Below are 20,201 nucleotides of genomic sequence, written 5' to 3'. Positions count from 1 at the left end.
TCTAATCAACCCTATCAGGTTTATGTTTCTATGGTAGCCAACACCCCTACTTTGTAATGTACAGCTTCAATGCTGTTCACAACCTTATTATTTTCCATTTAAAAAAAATAGTGAGAATATCTTGTTTAATTCCTCAGATGATTAAACTCAATTCCCAAGTCAAGGAACCAGGGTCCGAACCCACCTCCAATGCATGTGAGATGCCCGGGGTGTTCATGGGAGATGTGGGAAGTAAGAAGACCACAATGCATGCCCACCACCAATTGATGCATTTTAGATACAGGACTGAAGGGGAAAACCAAAGGCCAGGCAGGTGGGAATGGGCACTCAGAGCCAACAGGTGGGAAGACTGGCTTGAGCAGTAAGATTAGAGGGAAGCATCAGCTGGAGTCCACTGTACCAGCCCCCACACCGGTCTTGATTGATGAAAAAGCTGACTGCTCTCCATTTAACGTGGAATCATTTCCCCCCTTCGGACAGTCAGATTGGCCGATTTCTTTAAATAAATAAATATAGGATGATTAGGGAATCCTAGGTTTCCGTTAGTGCCTAAGAGACTTCATTTCAACTAATATCTCCATTTTTATCTGTCAGCCTTAAGAAAGGAGAAAGACAATCCACTCAAAGGCTGTTGCCATCCAATTAACACTTGTCTCCGGGTAATAAATCATATCACAGACTTTATTGACAACCTGTAGTACATCATCTTTTCAATGGCACTTGGCATGACCTTTAAGTCCAATGGTTTGAAAGATGTCCATGTGAAGCCTTGCAAGGTCCACCACCCCTGCTTCCAGCATAGCACAGCTTATGCAAGAGAGCCCAGCATTGAAGGGAAAGGGCTCTGCCTGAAATACAATTACTGCTGATTAAGCGTCATCAGCATTTCGTGGGTACACATCTATTTTTATCCCGTCTATTTAAAATTCACTTGAACTGGATTTCCTTCCTCAAGAGTTCATTGCTGGTACCTTTTTTTCCCCCGCAGAGAAAAAAAAAATCAAATGTTCTATAATGCATTTTGTGTAGAACATGGTTCTAACACCACAGAAAATTCCGTTAAATGTCAGAAGAATTTAAAGACTTGTTGTTGAAAAATCACAGGCTCGGGATGTTATGAGTGTTTGAATCCTTGGAAATTTTAATAACCATTGAGTGCAAGAATCTTTCAGGAGCCCCAACTTGGCTGTAGCATACGATATAATCACCAGTTTATTAAAAGAAACCAGTAATTATACATGTAAGACAAGAGAGGGTCTGGAATGCTTCTCCTTTGGTGCCGTATCAGCTTTCTTCCTCATGCACTCTCATGCATTTTAAGGATACAAGATTTTATCTTCCTTCAGCCCTTTGCTATACTAAATAATCATGTCTGTAGAGCTGGTAAAATAATTTGCATCTTGCTTTATCCTTCGAGTGCTGAACAAAAACAAGGTACTGAAAGATAAACAGAGACAGAATTTTAATCTCAGAGGCAAAAGACTGCAGGAGACATCAAAAGGAGTTCAATGTAGGTTAAATGAGTAAATAAGCGAATATGCAAGAGAACACATGCACACAGAACACAGGTACATGCACAGCCACATACATACACATGTACACACGCAGGGACACATATTCACACATACAATACACACCCAGGAATACACACGGATATGGATCCATGCATACACAGAAGCACACATACACCTCTATATACACAGCAATACAGACACATACACAGTCACACACATGTAGATGCACATATAATAACACAGTGTACACATACACACAAAGAAACACATGCACACGTATATGTACAAATGCATAAAAAGAAATGCACATATACATGAACAGACACAGTTTTATATATATATATTCAGATGCACACAAGGACATGTACACATGCAGGTACATATACCTATGTATACATGCATACACAGACATGTGAATGTATGTACACATGAACATGTCCTCATGCACACCCAGGTAAACATATATAAATATATGCAGGAACATGCAGACACACATATGCACAGATACACACATACATATGAACATACACGTATACACATACACATGTGCACATGCACACAAACCACACTGGAGAATAGAACTCTTAGAAGACACTCATCCTTTGGTGAAATATGAAATTAGTCCAGAAAAACATTCTGTACCCAACAAGTTATTCATGTTTCCTTTTGAGCATGTTTGGACCCTCACTAACCACTAACCACTACCTTGGGTCCTGAAAATAATTACAGCCCTAGACGTTAGAAACCTCATGGCTCAGACACCGAAATGCAGAGCACAGAGCTATTAAGGGGACTGGATAATTGGTCTCGACAGTAATGAGGCTGGGGGGCTAGGCAGGAATCAATTTAGGAAAGGAATTTGAACTCTTTATTATATTTTTAATTAGTCTTTCTAGTTTTATAGAATATATTTTGATCTTATTCTTCCCCTACAAGTCCTCCCAGATCCCTCTCACTCCTCTACCCACCCAACTTCATGTTCTTTCTCTCTCACACTAAAGAGGGGGGGGGCAGAAACAAAACAAAAAGGCCAATAAATAAATAAAGCCATAAAAGGAAAGCGGAGCTGACTTTGTGTTGACCAATTCTCTTCAGCACAGGCTGGCCCTGGAGCGGCTGATGTGGGTGATACACTCGGTGTCACTCCTATGGAGAAAACTGATTTTCCCTTCCCAGCGGCGTCCAGTTACAAACAGCTTCTTGGTTAGGGGTGGTTAGGGCTTTGTGCCCACGTCTCACTCTCCTTACTGGGATCCTGTCTGTTTGAAGCTGTGCAGGTCCCGTGCATGAACCTTCGTAGTCTCTGTGTGTTCATATACCCATCCATCCCGCTGTGTCTGGACAAGGCTGTTTCTGAGGAGTCCTCCCCCACCTCTGGCTTTTACAACCTCTGTCCCCTTATCTGCATAGATCTCTGAGCCTTGAAGGGAAGGGTTTGAAGAAGTCATCCTGTTTAGGGCTGAGTGTGCCAAAGTCTCTGCATGTTGTCTCCAGGTCTGGGTCTCTGTGATAACTACCTTCTATTGCAAGAAGAAGCCTCTCCTGTAAGGGGTGCCAGCTGGGTACGGCAGGCATGTAGTCCCTGGTAGAGAAGGTTCTGCTGGCCAGCACAGAGTAGCAAAGAGATGGAGGTTACGTAGGAGAAGTGGCTGAGGGGAGCAGCAAGGAAGAACTAGGGGGATCTGGGGTCTGTACCATAAGTGAAGGTACAAGGGATGAAGGTACCTGGGAGGAGGAACTTGAGACCTGTGGGAGAGGCTGACTTTAAACTTCTTAGAAAAGGGGTTACCAAGACTTACAAAGAAGACACATGGAGCCAAATCCAATGTCCAAGACTACTCCATACCAGATGGAATGTGCTCACTAAGTCTCCTCTCTGCCAGGCCATACCGGATTGGCACTCAGAGCTGAGGAGGGAATGTGAGTATATATCCACTTGCAGAGCTATAACATGATGTGGCAAATCAAACTCTAAACACAGCCAAAGAATAATCTCATTTGAAGCCTCAGCCAGCACTCGCAAACCTAACGCAAGTCAGATTTTACTCCACGTCACAAGAGTTGATTCAATCTATTACAGCCAATGTTAATCCAAGGAAACTGTAGAAAGGTAATAAATCAAATTCTGAGTAAGGAAAATGACAAACTTTGTTAAGCAGAATTGGAGAAAGCAAATCAGGAAAGGCATGTGAAGTTAAGCATCCAAGGGGCAAGAAAACCTGAGCTTCATACGAAATATTCCTCAAGTTGAATACTTTACCCAAGATGCAAGAAAAGATGAGGAAAAAAAACCCTAAGTTTTTAAAAGGAACCACTGGCTCTCTGGCAACCATATCTTATCTCTCCCCATAGTTTTTTTTTAATAACAGTTGTTTTATCAGACAATAAGTTGGAGAACAGTCACTACAATTAGAAAATATGACCTTCAACCTGAAAGGAGAGGGACACACGCCACCCACCTCCACTTAGTAGAGGAGCTACTGATAGCGAGTGGTTGCTGAAGAAGGAGGGAGGGTTCACCCTCCTTCAGGGACGTGTCTGCTCGAAGGATACCCAAGCCTCAGAGGATGGCCCTACACAAACAAACATAAGCAGCACTAATTGGAATCAGGAGGTTGTCAATAACAAAACCCCTGGAGGCCATAAAGGTGAGGAGAATATGAACGGAGGTAATGATAGCTAGAGATGGTTGAGATATGTTGTATAAAATCTCCAGATCATATAAAGTATTTTTTAAAGGAAAACATGGTCTCGGAGATACAACTTTGCCTATACCTAGCTGATTGATAGTACGTATGAAACAATTTTCCTTCATGAGAGAGGCTTGAGAATTCCATAAGAGAACTCATGTAAAGTCTTCAGGATGCTCAGTGCCTGAGGTTCATTGAGCACATGCTACTTCCCTTACTTCCCAACTACAAGCTCACTCAGCTTTTGCTCCAGGCCACTCTTACAGCCTGGTGTTCATCATTAGAGCCAGAGCCTTGTGATGCTTGATAAATTTTATATTTCAGATTCACATGACCCTAATAAATGGAAAGTCTCTGATTTAGGAATTTATTCTGCTTTGCAGGAGTCTCCACAGGAGGGGGATAAAGAGAGTCATAGTGGAGTTAGTCACAATGGAATGAGTGTGTCTCTTGGACCCGGTAGCATGTTAGGGACTGAATGGCATGAAGCATGCATTGTGCTTTGCTAAGGTTGAGTATGCAGTCACGGTCCCTTATGTGCACTGTGTGACAACTTTGAATTTCACTATTTTTCAATACAATTCACGCTTCCATTTTTCCCTAGGATCCCACTTGTTGTGGCACACAGCATAGCTACTTGATAAAGAGCCATAGTCAAAAATTCCTAGATGATGAATAAGAGTAAGTACTGAGAAGTCCGTGTATCCTCCAGCTCTCTTCTGATGTGGTCTGGTCACGCTAATGTCAAGCCCCACACATCTGCCTCACTCCATCAAGAGTGAGACCGCCCTCTTCCTTGTTGTTCCAGTTGGCAGGCCCCTAGTTCAGTGACAATGCGGTGCCTGGCCTCTGTCGTGTCTTGTAAAGGCACGGAGATGAGAAACCGACAGAGTGATGTGGCTAAGCTATGGTCACCCTCAGGGCTAGCCTGCGTTCCACTCTGCACACGCATGAACCAAGGACCACAGCATAATCGTGCCCCTCCTCTTCTTCCACATACAGCAGATGATTCTTCAGGAGTCGAGCAGGACTTTAGTGAGATGTGTGATATCGAAGTTCATGCTCTTGAGTACGGATGTTTGACCTCTCCCCAAAATAGGATGCCCTGCCTGGAGGACAGGGAGCGGCTTATATCAGTGACATGTTCCCACCAGTGTAATGAGTTAGAAGTTGGGGCACAAGCAGAGGGGCTTCAGAAGAGGAAAAGAGAGTGATTTATGAACAGAAACAGAATGAGAGTGAAACATTTTCTTCCTGTCTTGGTTTTCTCAGCCTCCAAAAATAGCATCCACAGAGTTTTAGATGAACCATTAGAATTGACAACTCTGAGCTGCAGGCCCATTCCATTGGAGTAGATTCAATTAAATTAGCAAAGATCCAAATGAGACATCCGTGATGTCACCCAGACGTTCCTATTTAATACAGTTAGTACTAGGATATCTCCTGATTAATTATTTTGTAGCCATATAACTTAGGTATTCACATTGCTGAACTCTATTTAATTTACCTTCTTCCCAACTCTCAATTAAAAGGTTGCCCTGAGTTTAGTGTTTCCTAATATTGAATTTAAAATTTGTAGTTTGCAATTGTTTTCTTCTTCATTTATACATGAAGATAGAATATGTTTACTGAATGTAGTATAGCCTTCTCTAGGGTGTTTATTTTCTAAGATCTTACTTATATTTTTGACCAAATTTTGCTTACAGATTGACTCAATGGAAGCTTTACTGAGTTGTTTTTGTCTATCCATCCTTCCATCATCTATCCATCATCCATCCATCCATTATCCATCCATCAATCCATCATCCATTCATTATCTATCTATCATCATACATCCATCACCTATCCCTCTGTCTTTCCATCCCATCAATTAGTTGATCTCCAGAGTAGGATCTGAGCTGGTGGCTGAGGGTATCAGAGGAGAATGAGGAAAACAAAGCAAGACCCTGTAGAATGGGTAGCCTGTGTTCCTGAAAGTGTGGCCCAATTTCATGAGTTCTGCGCAACTCTGGAAGCCTAGGAACCAGAAGAGTTGGGTTGTGAGGAATGTCCACTCAAGAGTCACCACATCATGAAGCAGCCACACCCTACTCTTGAGAACTGGGAAGGTTTGCTTATCCTGTGGACCTATTAATAGCTTTTGGCCACTACAACAAATACCAAAGAAAACCAAATCACAAAGAGAAAAGGGTTCTCTTGGCTCACAGTTTTGGATGCTTTGGTCTGCTCTGTTGCTCCCCCAATGTTTAGGCCTGTGATGGGTACCTGACAGAGCAGAAAGCCTTACTTCATGCCACAGCTAGAAAAAAAAAAAGTGGAGGAAGAGGCTGAAAGTCCCATCTCAGTATGTGAACTTATTTCTAGTGCTCTCCCTCCCTCCCACTGGGACTCCTCTTAGAGCCGCCGTTCTCAGCCTTCCTGCGGCTGTGACCCTTTAACACAGTGCCTCATGCTTGGTGACTCTCAACCACAAAATTATTTTCATTGCTACTTCATAACTACAATTTTGCTAGTTATGAATTGTAAGGTAAATATCTATGTTTTCTGATGGTCTTAAGATGACCCCTCCAAAAGGATCTTTTGACCCCAAAGGAGTCTCAAGCCACAGGTTGAGAACCAGTGTCCTGAAGATTCCACTGCCTCCCTCCATCGCCAGCCAAGGACTGAGCCTTAATCATGTGGGTCTTTAGGAGATTTTGAGAACCAAGCTGCAGCAAGATCTTAGCTGCATGTTGGGTGACAGCAGTACCTTCTTGGGGTTTGAGAGAGGGAAAATGAAGAAACACAGGTACAACCCGTGGCACTAAACAAGTATGTGTTCCGTAAACAGTAGCTATTGCCGTGTTATCCAGGCTTTCTTGGCTAAGGGTTTCATGTGTTCGATAAACAGTAGCTATTGCCATGTTATCCAGGCTTTCTCGGCTAAGGGCTTCATTTGTTTGGAGCCCATCTTGGGATGACAGGCTGTCAGACTCGACTCAGCCCCACTGTTCATAGTACTCCTCTGCTGCAGCCTTGACTAAAAATAGATGTTAATTCCCCCCGGGAAAGAGCTAAATCTGTGCACCTGTGCCTTCCTGTTTCACTAGGTAAACCCTGTCAGCTCCCTGACAATACGCTCGTCAAACACAGTTTGGTCCCTACCCTTGTACTCTAAGATGATAAGAATCCAGGAAGCACTCCCCCAGGGAAAGAACCTTGCTCACTAGACAAAGGCCAGGAATTCGCTTTTGCTATAAACTTATTTTATTAGTTCCAAGAAATCAATTACAATAGAAAGTTGTCGTCTAAGAATGAGAAGAAAGACTGGATGGCATCAGAATTTTGTCCAATATGAAGTCTCTGCAAGAGATAGCAGGAGTGTGGGCCCACGGCCTCATCCTTGGCACATTCCAACCCCACCCTGTGTTCAGACCTTGGGCTCTTTATTCTAAAATTAGAATGTCCTTGTTCTCTGTTAGCATGTTATGCCCTGTACTGTCTCCCTATGGCCTGTGAATTGTGGGTGTGTTTTTCTTAATTTATGGAGACAATTTAAAAATCTCATCCAGTGATGGTTTTTTTCAGGCTCAGCCTGATGATGAGTAGTGTAGGGGACCATTTCAAAGAAGTGCCTGTGGTTCATTAGGAGACGAGTGTGCCGGAATGTTAAACTACATTGCATGTATGCCAAGCCAGAACTGAGTCTCTCACAAGCCCCTGCCCAGAGAAGCAGCCTCTCAGCTGTGGATGCTGTGCAATTAGCGAGTAAATAACCAACTAGAGGGGGCACAGCAGCCATAGGTTCCTCCTTGGGAGAACCAGTTAGGACTGGGAGGGATTTCGACAATAATGCAACCCATGCTGACCAGACACCAGAGAAACTGCCTGTAGCCTCAAGCCATGGCTCTTGGGAGCTTACCTCTGATATTAACACCATGTATTTTACATGGCCTTTTGCCAGAAATAACGACATAACAGACTGCATCATTATTTACTTCGGGGTTCCCTGGACAACATCTGGTATCGGTCATTTTATGCTAGTTTATAGCACCCTGGGTGGGCACCATTAGCCACAGTGGCCCATGCCAGATCTCTACATCAGTACCATGGTGTCTAAGCATCAGCTCTCTCTCAGGGACCCCTGTTTCCTTCAGGTGGCATCTTCACTTCCATCTCTCTTGAATAGAAGATGACCTTCTCCCACCACAGCCTCTAACTGCAATCTGTTCTCTAAGGAACTGATTAATCTTCTCGGGGGAAGACGGACACAAATAGTTTGTGACAATCCCGGCAGCTTCAGGTGGAAGCCAGTCAGATGTGGTGGGAATCTTCCAAGGCCGAATGTGAAAGCACCCAGTGCTGGATATTCTCTTTGATACACACACCTTATTTACATTTTAAATTTAAAGGCTACTATGTTTATTTTTATTTTTTTACATTTTTTATTTATTTTTGTTGGGAGTCGGGATGCATATGCCACAGTTTGCCTGTTATAGGTTGGAGGACTCCTTGCAGAAGATCCATGTAGGTCCCCAGGCTCAAACTCAGCCCATCAGGTATAGCCGCAAACACCTTACCCATTGAACCATCTTGCTTGCCCTATTTAGTTTGTTTTAAAATGTGCTGAAGATATAGCAGGGTGGGAGAGCACTTCCCTGACTCACACAAAACCTTAGGGCCAGAAGTAAAAAGAAAAAAATAGATATGCAGATTTTGGTAAACATTTGGAAAGATGTGCAGTTCTGATAAGCATTAGGTTAACGTAGGCTTAGCCTCTACGTGGATAGAAAACCCGAGTGCACTAGGTAAAGCATTCAGGTAGACAAATATGGAGAAAGATCTCCTGCGCATTGCATGGAAACACTGGCAGGTTTCTCTTTGCTCTGGGACAGTCACTCTACCCCAGCAAGCCTGTGGTGACGAGCCAGCGCTGCCCTGTTCTCTGGAAAGAAGCTGCTGATGGCAGCCCCCACCACTCTGGGGCTTGGGGACGACCTCACTCTTAGCTAGGCTGATGAATTTGAATCTATTGCCTGCCTTGCATATGGCTGTTGTGAGAATCGAGGCAGCAGAGGGACGCCGTTGGTATAAAACATCACCCCTAAATATCAGAGCTTGCATTTTCAACGTTCCTCAAGTTAACTAGATGAAGATGAATAAAGGTTCCGCTCAGCTGTTCCAAATGATAATTTCTGGCACTTGGCAGCTGATTGTGCTTTTAGGAGCAGCCTAAGGACCACGACAGCACTAAGTAAACAGTGCCGCATCCTTCCTGCCTACCCTGGTTTGGGATGCATCCTTTTTTCTTATCCTATTATTTCTGGAAATGAGATCCTTGTCCCCTAGCTACATACCCCCCACTTGAGGTCCCCCAGGGCACCGCTGCAGGGGTAGCATAGGGAATGGAGACCCTTTTTCCCAGGGATAAACTCAGAGCCCAACACTCCCTCCCCAGGAGTACCCAATTCCCATGAAATGTTCTAGGCTTTTCCCAGTACATCTCAGAGAATGCCCTGTCAGCTGTAACTCCAGAAGAGTAATTCCATCGTAAATGAATGGGGGAGGCAAACTCCAACAAATTGTCTGGAGTAAAAAAAATGTGGAGGTTGTAAGGAGGTGGGGGGTGGGGATTCTGCCAGGGCGAATAAACAAGATCCTGGAATTCTTGTTTGTAGAATGTCTTCTCTAACAAGCCAAAAGCCAGCATCTTCAGATCACTCACGGAAATGCTTCCCAGGATGTCGGCCCTGATTAAGGATGTGTGAGGGTTATTGAGTTCTGAATTAGATGCGCTTTAATAAAACAGTAGAATGTTCTTATCTGACTGCATCTGTATTGATTGTGTTCAAAAGGTCTGCCCTTGGATCCAGGTCAACGATTTTACATAAACTTACTGGAGATTCAGACAGCATGTTCATTTGTAGAGTCTGTAGCTGTCCGGGTTGTTAGGCTTCTGCACTCTGAGCCCGGAAGACATGGTTGCTGCAGAGTCAAGTTTATTTTTGCTCTTGTTACATTTCGCTTAATCTTCTGGCCACAAACCCAGTTGATTTTCTGAAGACTATATTAATAAGAAAAATTTATTTCAAGTGTTTTTATATTTGAAGATGTCTTCCATACAGATATGAAATACACAGTTCAATTTAGGTTGGAAATGTAGCTGCATGTCTAAATAACATACAGTGAGCAACTCACAATTAAAACGAAAAGCACAGAGTGAGAGGCTCTGGCAAAGGGACAGACACTGGCAAAAATCCCAGGGTTTCCGGTGTATATCATATCTATGTGTTCATAGAGAAGGGCGAAGCCCTTAGCTGAGGCTGAGCACAGCATAGGGCAGGAGGGACGCAGTCAATCGGTCATTTGCAGGGGAGAGCTGTGGCCATGCAGAGACACACCAGTGCTGTCTGACCATAATCCCGGGGGAGGGGATCGATGGGAATGTGAGCAGGAGTCAGGGAAGGTGAAGGAGAGAGGAACATGGTTGAAGGATTTCATATACATGTATGAAATCTCACAATGAAACTCATCACAGATAAGTAGTATATGCTGGTTAAAATATTTTTAAAATGTTTAAACAGAAATAGCATCTCATACTAAGTACAACTAGGTGATTTTTTAGACCACATTTAACTGGCTGTGTGTGGACACGCGCTGAATGGAGTTGGTTTCAGTGAAACTATGAGTTTTCTTGGAGAATCTAATGGAAGGATGGGGAGACAAGAGCACCAAGGATGTGTTCAAGGGAGCAGAAGCTGGGATAGATCATGAAATTGATGGTGGGTGAGGAGGGAAGTGGGAGATGAAGGGAGGGAGGTGTATTGGGAAGTGGGTAGCAGAGGTGAGTTGAAGGTCTCCATTCAGATGAAGTCTTAGACACAGAAGTAACCGAGGAATACGTGAACTGAAGAGAAGAAGGTGGGTCTCAGAGCAAAGGCCTTGATGCAGTATAGAGACTGCAGCTATAGGTTAATAATAAATGCAGGAAGATGGTGATGAATGTGAGCAGTAGACGTGAGAGGCGGAAAGTGTATGTGGGAGTCGGGTGGGGTGGGGGGAGGGTGCTCAGTGGTCCTTTACCTGAAGAATGTCACTAGACCTGAGGGTCTGTGCATTGAAGAAGAGGAGAAAAGCCGAGGCTGGAGGGTGTTAGGAGGTCTGTCTGTCATTGCCGACAGAAAGGTTCACTAGTGTGTTTATCTCATTTATTTATTTATGCCAGGGGCGAAAGATCAACAACAATCCTTGAAGAGCAAGAAAGATAGACAACCTCCTGTTCCTCTGGAAAGCATCATGTGGGAGGGGAGTGATCTACTGAGCCATACATCGGGAACTGCGCCTTTGGAAGGGTTGCAGGGAGGGAGGCCAGGTCTGTGTGGCAGCCTGAAAGTGAAGTATTGAGAACAATGAAGCTCTAGGCAAGCAACATATTTGGGGAGGATGGACTAAAAAGAGCAAAAGGAAATAAACAGAATCCTTGTTTAATGATTGATCGTGGGTATCTCCTAGAATGGGTGAAGAGGTACCCAGGTGTCTTAGAGTGCTGTGATGAAACACCATGACCAAAAGAAGCAAATTGGGCTGGAAAGGGTTTATTAGGCTTACACTTCTGCATTGCTGTCATCACTGAAGGAGGCCAGGACAGGAACCTGGAGGCAGGAGCTGATGCAGAGGCCATGAGGGGAGCTGCTTTCTGACTTGTTTCCCCTGGCTTGTTCAATATCTTCTTATGGAACCCAGGATCATCAGCCCAGGGATGGAACCATCCACTAAGGACTGGGCCTTCCCCCCATTGATCACTGAATGAGAAAATGCCTTCCAGATGGATCTCATCAAGAATTTCCTCAATTGAGGCTCCTTCCTCTGATGACTCTAGCTTGTGTCAAGTTGACATACAAAACCAGCCAGTAGACCAGGTGTGATGGTTACTGTCAGCTGCCAACTTGGCAGAATCTAGAATCACTTGGGAGATGGCCTCTGAGCATGCCAATGTGGGATGATCTTGGTTACATTAGTTGAGGGGGGATTACCAACCTACTCTGGGTGGCACCATCCCCTGACTGGGATCTTGGACAGTGTGGATGGCAGAAGGGAACTGAGTAGCAGACATCCATTCCTTCCTCTCTGTGCCATGACTGTGGGTGGGAAGTGAGCAGCTGCTTCCTGCCATCTTGACTTCCCACCAATCACAGCAACAGAAAAAGAAAAGGACACCGCAGACATCTGGCAAACCAGGCTTCTTTATCGCTGCATTCATTACCCCAGTGCCTCGGTTAGCAAAGGGCCCATTCTCTTCTGCTGTGAGGGAAGCCAGACGGGCTGGCATCAAATCAGAGTGGCTGACGCATCTTCTGTACCTCTGAGGGTGTCTCCAGAGCAGTGGTTCTTACTCTTCCTCTTGTTGCGATCCTTTAATACAGTTCCTCATGTTGGGGTGACCACCAACTATAATATTATTTTGAGTACACTTCATAACTGTAATTTTGCTACTGTTATGAATCATAATATAAATATCTGTGCTTTCTGATGATCTTAGATGACCCTGTGACAGGGTCATTTGACCCCCAAAATGGGGTCACAACCTGCAGGTTGAGAACCTCTGCTATAGGCCTTTATCATAAGATTGGGATTGCTGAGGCATCCAGCCCTGTGGCCTGAGCATTCACTGGGTTCTTGGCCTCACCAGCATGCAGGCGGCCATTGTTGAGTTGCCCAGCCTCTGCTATGTAATCCAGTTTTTATAAAATATGTTCATTCTATGTGTTCTGTTGCTCTAGAGAAACATGATTAATAGAACTTTCAGAACCCAGACCAGGGCTCTCTAATTCTTGACCCTTTAGTTTCAGACTGAGAATTACAACATTGCCCCTGAGGTTCTGATACCTTTGAGACTAGACCAATCCATGTTATCTTATATCTACAGCTTGCAGATGGCCTATTGTGGAGATTCTCTACCCGCTACTGCGTGAGTCAATTCTACTGATAAACCCTCTCCTGTTTCTCTCTGTTCCTCAGCTCTGTTTCTGATCGCTAAGGCCCTGCAATTTGGAAGGTGAAATGGGAACGTGAATAGAGATAGGTTCCCCCCACAGCAGGCTCCACCCACTTCACATGCTTCCATCAAAAGTTCACGAGCAGGTAGAGAATCTGAACCCCTGAGAGTCACTCAGCGCTCATGTCCCCATGCATAGCTTTGAGGTCAAGTAACCACAAGTGAATAATTTTACCGTGAAGTGATACAGGTACCATTGGTTCTTTTCCTTCTGTGACTGTGACTAGTAAAGAAAGAGAAGAGGGGCTTATTCCTGCTCACAGTTTATTTCAGGGTAAATAAAGTCCATCATGGGGGAAGCAGAAGCAGTAGGAGCTTGAAATGGCTGGTCACATGACATCCACACTCAGAAAGCAAAGAGGGATAAATAATTCTGCTGGTGCTCAGCTCCCTTTCTCCACTCATACAGGCCAGCATTCCAGCCTAGGGAATGGTGCCACCTACAATGGGAGGTTCTTCCTACCTCAATCCAGTCAAGACAGTCCCCACAGGCAAACCCAGAGGCCTCTTTCCCACTGATCTTAAATTCTGTCACATGCCCAATTGTCGAAACTGTCACAAGAGGTAAGGTACTGATGCATGTTGATTGTCATTTGTAATGTCAGTGGCAATAACAATCATCTGACCTCCTGTTTGAGGAACTACAAAACTAGACATGGATTTGGGGTGGACCTCAGGGAGCCCCAAGTATCCTACCTCACTGCTAACCCAGTCACCATCACACTCCCTGAATCACCACTACTGCTACAGGGGCTACCAAGCAAAGATTCAGAAGGAACAGCACCTGATGGAGGAAGGTCATTCTGTTGAGGGGGCTGTGGGCTACGTCCCTGTCGCCCAGCTCCTGGCCGCCAGCTAGCTTATGCCCCGAAATAACAACACACAAACTGTATTCTTTTAAATACTGCTTGGCCCATTAGCTCTAGCCCTTACTGGCTAATTCTCATATCCTGATCAACCCATCTCTAATAATCTGTGTAGCACCAGTCTTACAGGGAAAGATTCAGCATGTCTGACCTGGCAGCTTGCTTCATTGCATCTGCCCTGGAGAGTAGCAGCATGGCATCTGTCTGAGGCGTCTTACCTCACTTCCTCTTTCTCCCAGCATTCTGTTCTGTTTACTCCATCCACCTATGTTTTAACCTATCAGGGCCAAGCAGTTTCTTTATTAATTAACCAATGACCTTCCTTTATCAAGCACCAAAAAGGATGGACCTGGTCCCAAAGTTCCATGAATAAAGCCTAAGGAACTCTTTCGCAGAAGACAGAGTATAGGGTCTGGTGCTGGCAGAAGAGGAAAGCATTTAAGGCTGTAAGCGAGTTAGCTCTGGTAGAGTGGCCACCCGGGGACCATTACAGATATTTTCCTCATCATGGATGTTCTGCTCACTAAACATAATTAGCAGAAGAATGAAAGTGGAAAACGAGGAACCAGAGAGCACTCCTCATGTCCAGTCCCAACCACATCGGTGTTACTACAGACTCAGTTTTCCCATTATCCCATGCAGAGACTGGGAGAGTGGACCTCTTTTCTTGTCTCCCCCTGAGGAAGAGAGGGTACTGACAATAAGGGAACAAAAGTCACAAGGCAGAATGTGCATGGGGTCAGAAACTTCCTGGTCACACAAGTCAAGACCCAGAGGGAGGTGGTGGGAAGGGCTGCCAGGGGCTCCAAAGCAGGCCAGCAACTGGGCTTCTCTTACTAAACCATTACTGATGAACAGACCCTAGCACACTGGGAGGCACCAGCAGGCATTTGCTGATTTGTTTAAGTAGTTTGAGGTGTTCACGCTAAACCTGCATCATAGCAGCAGAGCCTGAGAAGTGAATGTATTTCAATGGAACCACTTACTCTTACATTTGAATGAGATTCTTGAATAGATTCTTCAAAATCAGACACAAGTACAATTAACTATGTCATAGATGCTAAAGAGTGCAGAAATAGAACCAGAGAGCAGAGCTCTATTCACACTGTCACCGCTTCCTGTAGACATTTCTTTCCAGTCACCATTGCCTTAAACTGTACCTATTTATCCATCACCCTACAAACAAAAAGTCAACAAAGGCCACACATGTGGACCAAACACCCTTTCGGTCACATGTAAACACTAGAAATCCAGATCTGCATAGGCTACACTGATTGCAGTAGATTGTCCAAGAACCTACTTGTCCCAGCTCAAATTAAAAAAAAAAAAAACTAAGATGTCTAGTTTATATTTTGGGTGAATCCAAAGGGTTATGAAAACTCTAGCACAACAAGGGGATGACCCAGTGGTGACAGGGCTCGCTACGCAGGCACAGGAATCCCTGTGTGGTTCTACAGCATCTATATAAACAGCTGCTCATAGCAATACACAGGGGTAACCCAGCATGAGAGAGGAGCAGGGAAGAGCCACATGGACCTCGGGGGATCCACACCTAACTAATTCAACAGACTCAATGAGTGTCCAGGCTCAGTGAAAGACTGTCTTAAATAGGAGGAGAAGCAATTGACAAAGACATCTCAATGTCAACCGCTGGCTTCTACACATTCTTCACAAATGGGCAAACCCCCACACACAACTATATGCACATTCATGCAGCATACAAACACTGGGAAGTTGTGATTACATGGGAGCAATACAAGATGTTTCATTTCATCCTCCCGTTGTGGCCTAAGGAAATGGTAGATCACCTGACATGTTGACCATGCTCCAAAAACCACCTTCAGATGACCATAAAAGCCGTGAACATGCTAAGGAAAGTCAGGTGCATTCGCTGTGGGCGTCTCCCTACCATACTTAGGGATTTAACATTTGAAGCCCGTGAGAAGTGCTATGTTCCAGCGCTGCCTTAGTTCTGCCAGATGGGGGACCTGGGTACAGTGGTATTGTCTTACACAGCTAGGGCCAGCAGAATACCTCAGTGGGAGAGTCAGCTGAGCTTTTCTCAGACTGAGCACTAATGTGAACCCAGAAATGCTTTTAGGGAAGTAAAAACAGAAGAGAGAGTGGCTTGTTCCTCAGAAAGGACTATGCTCCCTTTGGCTGTGAAGAACCACTGTTGACAGTGGATCTGAAGAAAGTCCAGATCCTTCCTGAATCTGAATGTTGAGTCCAGGGATCAGGCACAAAAAGTGTTTGGGGAACCACTGCTGCTCCTTGCCAAATGTTTATTGGTTGATGGCAGAATGAGAACAAGCAATGACAATCCAGGGACTTCTCTGCGAACCTAAGCATAGTCATAAGCATCGTCTTATTTTGAAAGCTGACTTCCAATCCTGCTTTTACTGTCAAACGTCCTTTTGCAGTGCTCTGTAAGCGAGGGTGCCGATGTCATTCAGTTTCATCTATCGTGTCCTTGCTGGCCAATGTGAGACCGGCAACGCTGTCAGCCTGTACTTCCTCTGGGGGCTTTCACCGGTCTGGGAAATGGAAAAGCGGGGCCTCTTTAAAGAACAGGAAGGCAGCTGCTGAAAGGGGTGGGGGTCTTTACTCTCTTTCATTACAAACTCTTGGTAGGACTGACTGCATCATCTCAGAAAAACCCAAGAGCCAGGAATGCCATTCTGATGAGTGGCTGACTCCATGGGGGAGTGAGCCCTGGAGCGCCCTCCTCCATCTCCCAGGCAGGAGCAGGGGTGGGGAGAATATTTCACAAGGCAAGAGAATAGAGCAAAGATCTTTTCTTCAATTCATAAAATACTTATTAAAAATATTTTGAGGGGATGAAGAGATGTCTAAGTCAATACAATTGCTGCTGTGAAGGTTTGGTAACATGAGGATGGACCTGTGGGATCCATGTAAAATTCGGGGCACTGGGGAGGTAGAGGCAGGTGAAGCCTGAAGGTCAAGGTCAGTCAGCCTAGACCCAGGGATGAGCTCTGAAACCATCAGAGACCCTACCTGTAAAAATAAGATGGGGAATGGCTGAAAGAGACACCTAATACCAACCTCTGACCTCAGGCATGTATGCATCTGCACGTGCACTATACTTAAACACACACACAGATGGACACACACACAGAGACACGCAGACAGACAGACACACACACGCACACACATTTCCAGAAGTGACAGAGGTTCCGATAGATATCTTTCAATAATTTCAGTGAGAAATTCAGTCAATTCAGTAGCATGGATAGAATTTTACCAATGTAGTAATCAGCTACGAATTAATTGCCTTTTGTGCACAAGCCCTTTCTAGTAGCCAGTAATTGACGGTGGGTGGATTAGACAGTCTAATGCTGGCAACAGCAACGCTGAGGTAAAGCACTGGATTTATCCAGAAAATATATAAAGAGAGAGAATGCTGCAGGTTATGCATGCGTATGTGGACAACATACTCAGCCAAGCCATCAAATACCTTTATGTTATTAGTTTATATATTTGAAGGACTGTAACAATAATGGTGCTAATGTCTAAGGTGATCTCTTTCAGCTTGAAGAGCAAAGTAGGCCCTCATACCTTGTGCATCTTATAAGGATAACCACATCATACTGCACAGCTTTCATTTTCTTTTCTTTTTGGGGAGGGCATATTTTTATCACTTTTTATTTTAAAAGAAATCCCAGTTCCTACTCTCTCCTCTCTTCCCACTCCCTCCCCTCCTTCTATTTCTCCCATCCCTCATCCACTCCTCAGAGATAATGAGACACATTGCCTTGGGGAAAGGTCCAAGGCCCTCCCTGCTATATCTAGGCTGAGCAAGGTATCCATCCAGAGAATAGGTTCCCAAAAAGCCAATACAAGCAGTAGGGATAAATCCTGGTGTCACTGCCAGTGGCCCTGCTTTCTGCCCAGCCATACAACTGTTACCTACATTCAGGGTGATTAGTATGAACCTATGCTGTTTTCTTTCCTGTCCAACTAGAGTTGGTGAACTCCTATTAGCTCAGGTAAACTGTTTCAGTGGGTATCCCCATCATGGTCTTGACCTCTTGAGCAAAGATCTTAGCATCATCCGTGTCATGGGTTTCCCTGTTGGAATTAAAATACAAAGGATTTTCTTTCTTCTAGAATACAAGTCATGCCGAGCTGTAATTCTGAGAACGGGAGGCAGGTGATGCAGTCTACTGAGTCTTAAGAACAGGGTGGGTGGGGGACTGTGAGTAGTGTTTCTTGGTTGAATGTTGCCTGACCACTTCCTCTCTGGGAGTCTCTTTTCAGACCCGCTTTCTCCTAAGTCCTTTAGGGCGGCATGTCTTTCACCTGTTGAAGCTTTCTGTTTCCTTTAGTTCCCGTTCTTTTGACTTACAGCAGCTCGCCTCTCCAACCAGGGCCATTTGCCTTGGAGCGTTTCCAGCTGTAAACACCTGGCACAGTTTGGGTCAAAGGGGAGCATGTCTTCTACAGTCGCAAACACAGAAACCATCCCCAGAGTCCTGCAAAGGAGGTCATCTGCCCCTCTGTTCTGCCATCATGTCAGTGTGGTTATAAACACACTCATCTGTCTTCCCAACCATTTGTCCATTCACCCAATAGATTTTATTCTCAAATGTACTTGGGGTGACGACTGTGTTCTCAACATCGGTAATGCTATCTTATCTTTGATTGTCTAAGTGTCTTCCCTCATAGGAGGGTACCTTGAAGGAGGTACTGTGGCCATTACCATTCCCAATGCCAGTGCAGAATATGATATATAGGCAGTGTCTTCAGCCCAGAGAGATCTGTTGCCTAAATATCTCCCTTTGAGGGAATTCAGTGTCCCAGGCACTAGGGAAGCTCGTGACTATTGTGCCACTGGTAGGCACTTCTCCGTCTCCCTTTTTTATGTGTTACCCCTGGTACAGATAAGAAACTGAGGCTCGGAGGGGTCAAGTGACTTGTGCCACCTTCAAGCCCTGATGGGTGGTGGATCCATGACTCCAGCCCGAAAGATTGTCTCTAATTCTTTCCAGTGAACATTTCACTGTACAGTCTCAATCTGATTGAATGGGCTAATGAGCAGCACTCACTAGGAGGCTGGGGAGATAGCACGGCTAATAAATGCTTGCTGTGCAAGCATGAAAACCTGAGTCTGGTCCTCAGAGCTTGCATAAAAAATACCAGCCCTAGTGGCGCATGTAAATAGCTGTGAAGACAGAGGCGGGTGGACACCTCGGACTCACCGGCCAGTAAACTTATCCAACTCCAAGCCAAAGAGAACCTCTGCCTTGGAAAACCAGGTATGCAATGTCCTGAGGAATTACATTAAGGTTAACACGTGGCCTCCTCATGTTCACGTAGGCACACATATGCACACGCACACATACACACAGAGGGGGTGAGGTATAATGACATGCATTAGGGTCACAGGAATGTGAGGGTAAGCTACCATACAGCATAGCAACCCTTATATAGTAAACCCAAATAGCAGAAATTCCCTGACCAACCTCAAACTCTGAAACCCTGCTAAATATTTCCTATAACAGTTCACACATATGTCTATCGATTATAAAATGTCTCACATGGCGTTGATGGCAAAACTGTTTGGGAACAGACCACAGTGAGCTTCTCCAGCAAGCTGTCCGCATTTCCAATCTCCCGAGTCCTTTGCTAATTCTCCTTCTAACTGAGCCTGGGAAGTTTAACGTGTAAATACATTTACTTCAACAGTGCGAGTTTTAGTCAGAAGGGAAAAGAAAACACAATTAAGCCAAAAAAATTCATGGTTTTAGAAAAGATAAATAAAACCCACAATGCGGTGATTGGGGAAATTCCGATGAGTAAATGGACAAAAAAAAAGTGCTTCCCACCTCCTGGTTTGCTGAATATTGACTAAGTAAGTGCTGGAATGTGGGCTGTTCACAGATTAATTTGCCAGTTCAGTGTGCAAACTCCTCTGAGCCTCTGCAAGCTGGACTTGGTCCTCAGACCTGATTTCATTACAGCTCAGAGAGACTAGATAAAGGGGAAGATGAATGATATTTGAAATTAGTATTTCCCTACCCAGGGCTAATCGACAAATCAGATATTATCCATTTTTTATCCCACTCCCAAATCA

This window comes from Alexandromys fortis, unplaced genomic scaffold (genome assembly GCF_014885135.2).
Source record: "Alexandromys fortis isolate MF-2015 unplaced genomic scaffold, M_Fortis_MF-2015_v1.1 scaffold_23, whole genome shotgun sequence".
Lineage (NCBI taxonomy): Eukaryota > Metazoa > Chordata > Mammalia > Rodentia > Cricetidae > Alexandromys > Alexandromys fortis.
This window is presented reverse-complemented; position numbering follows the sequence as displayed.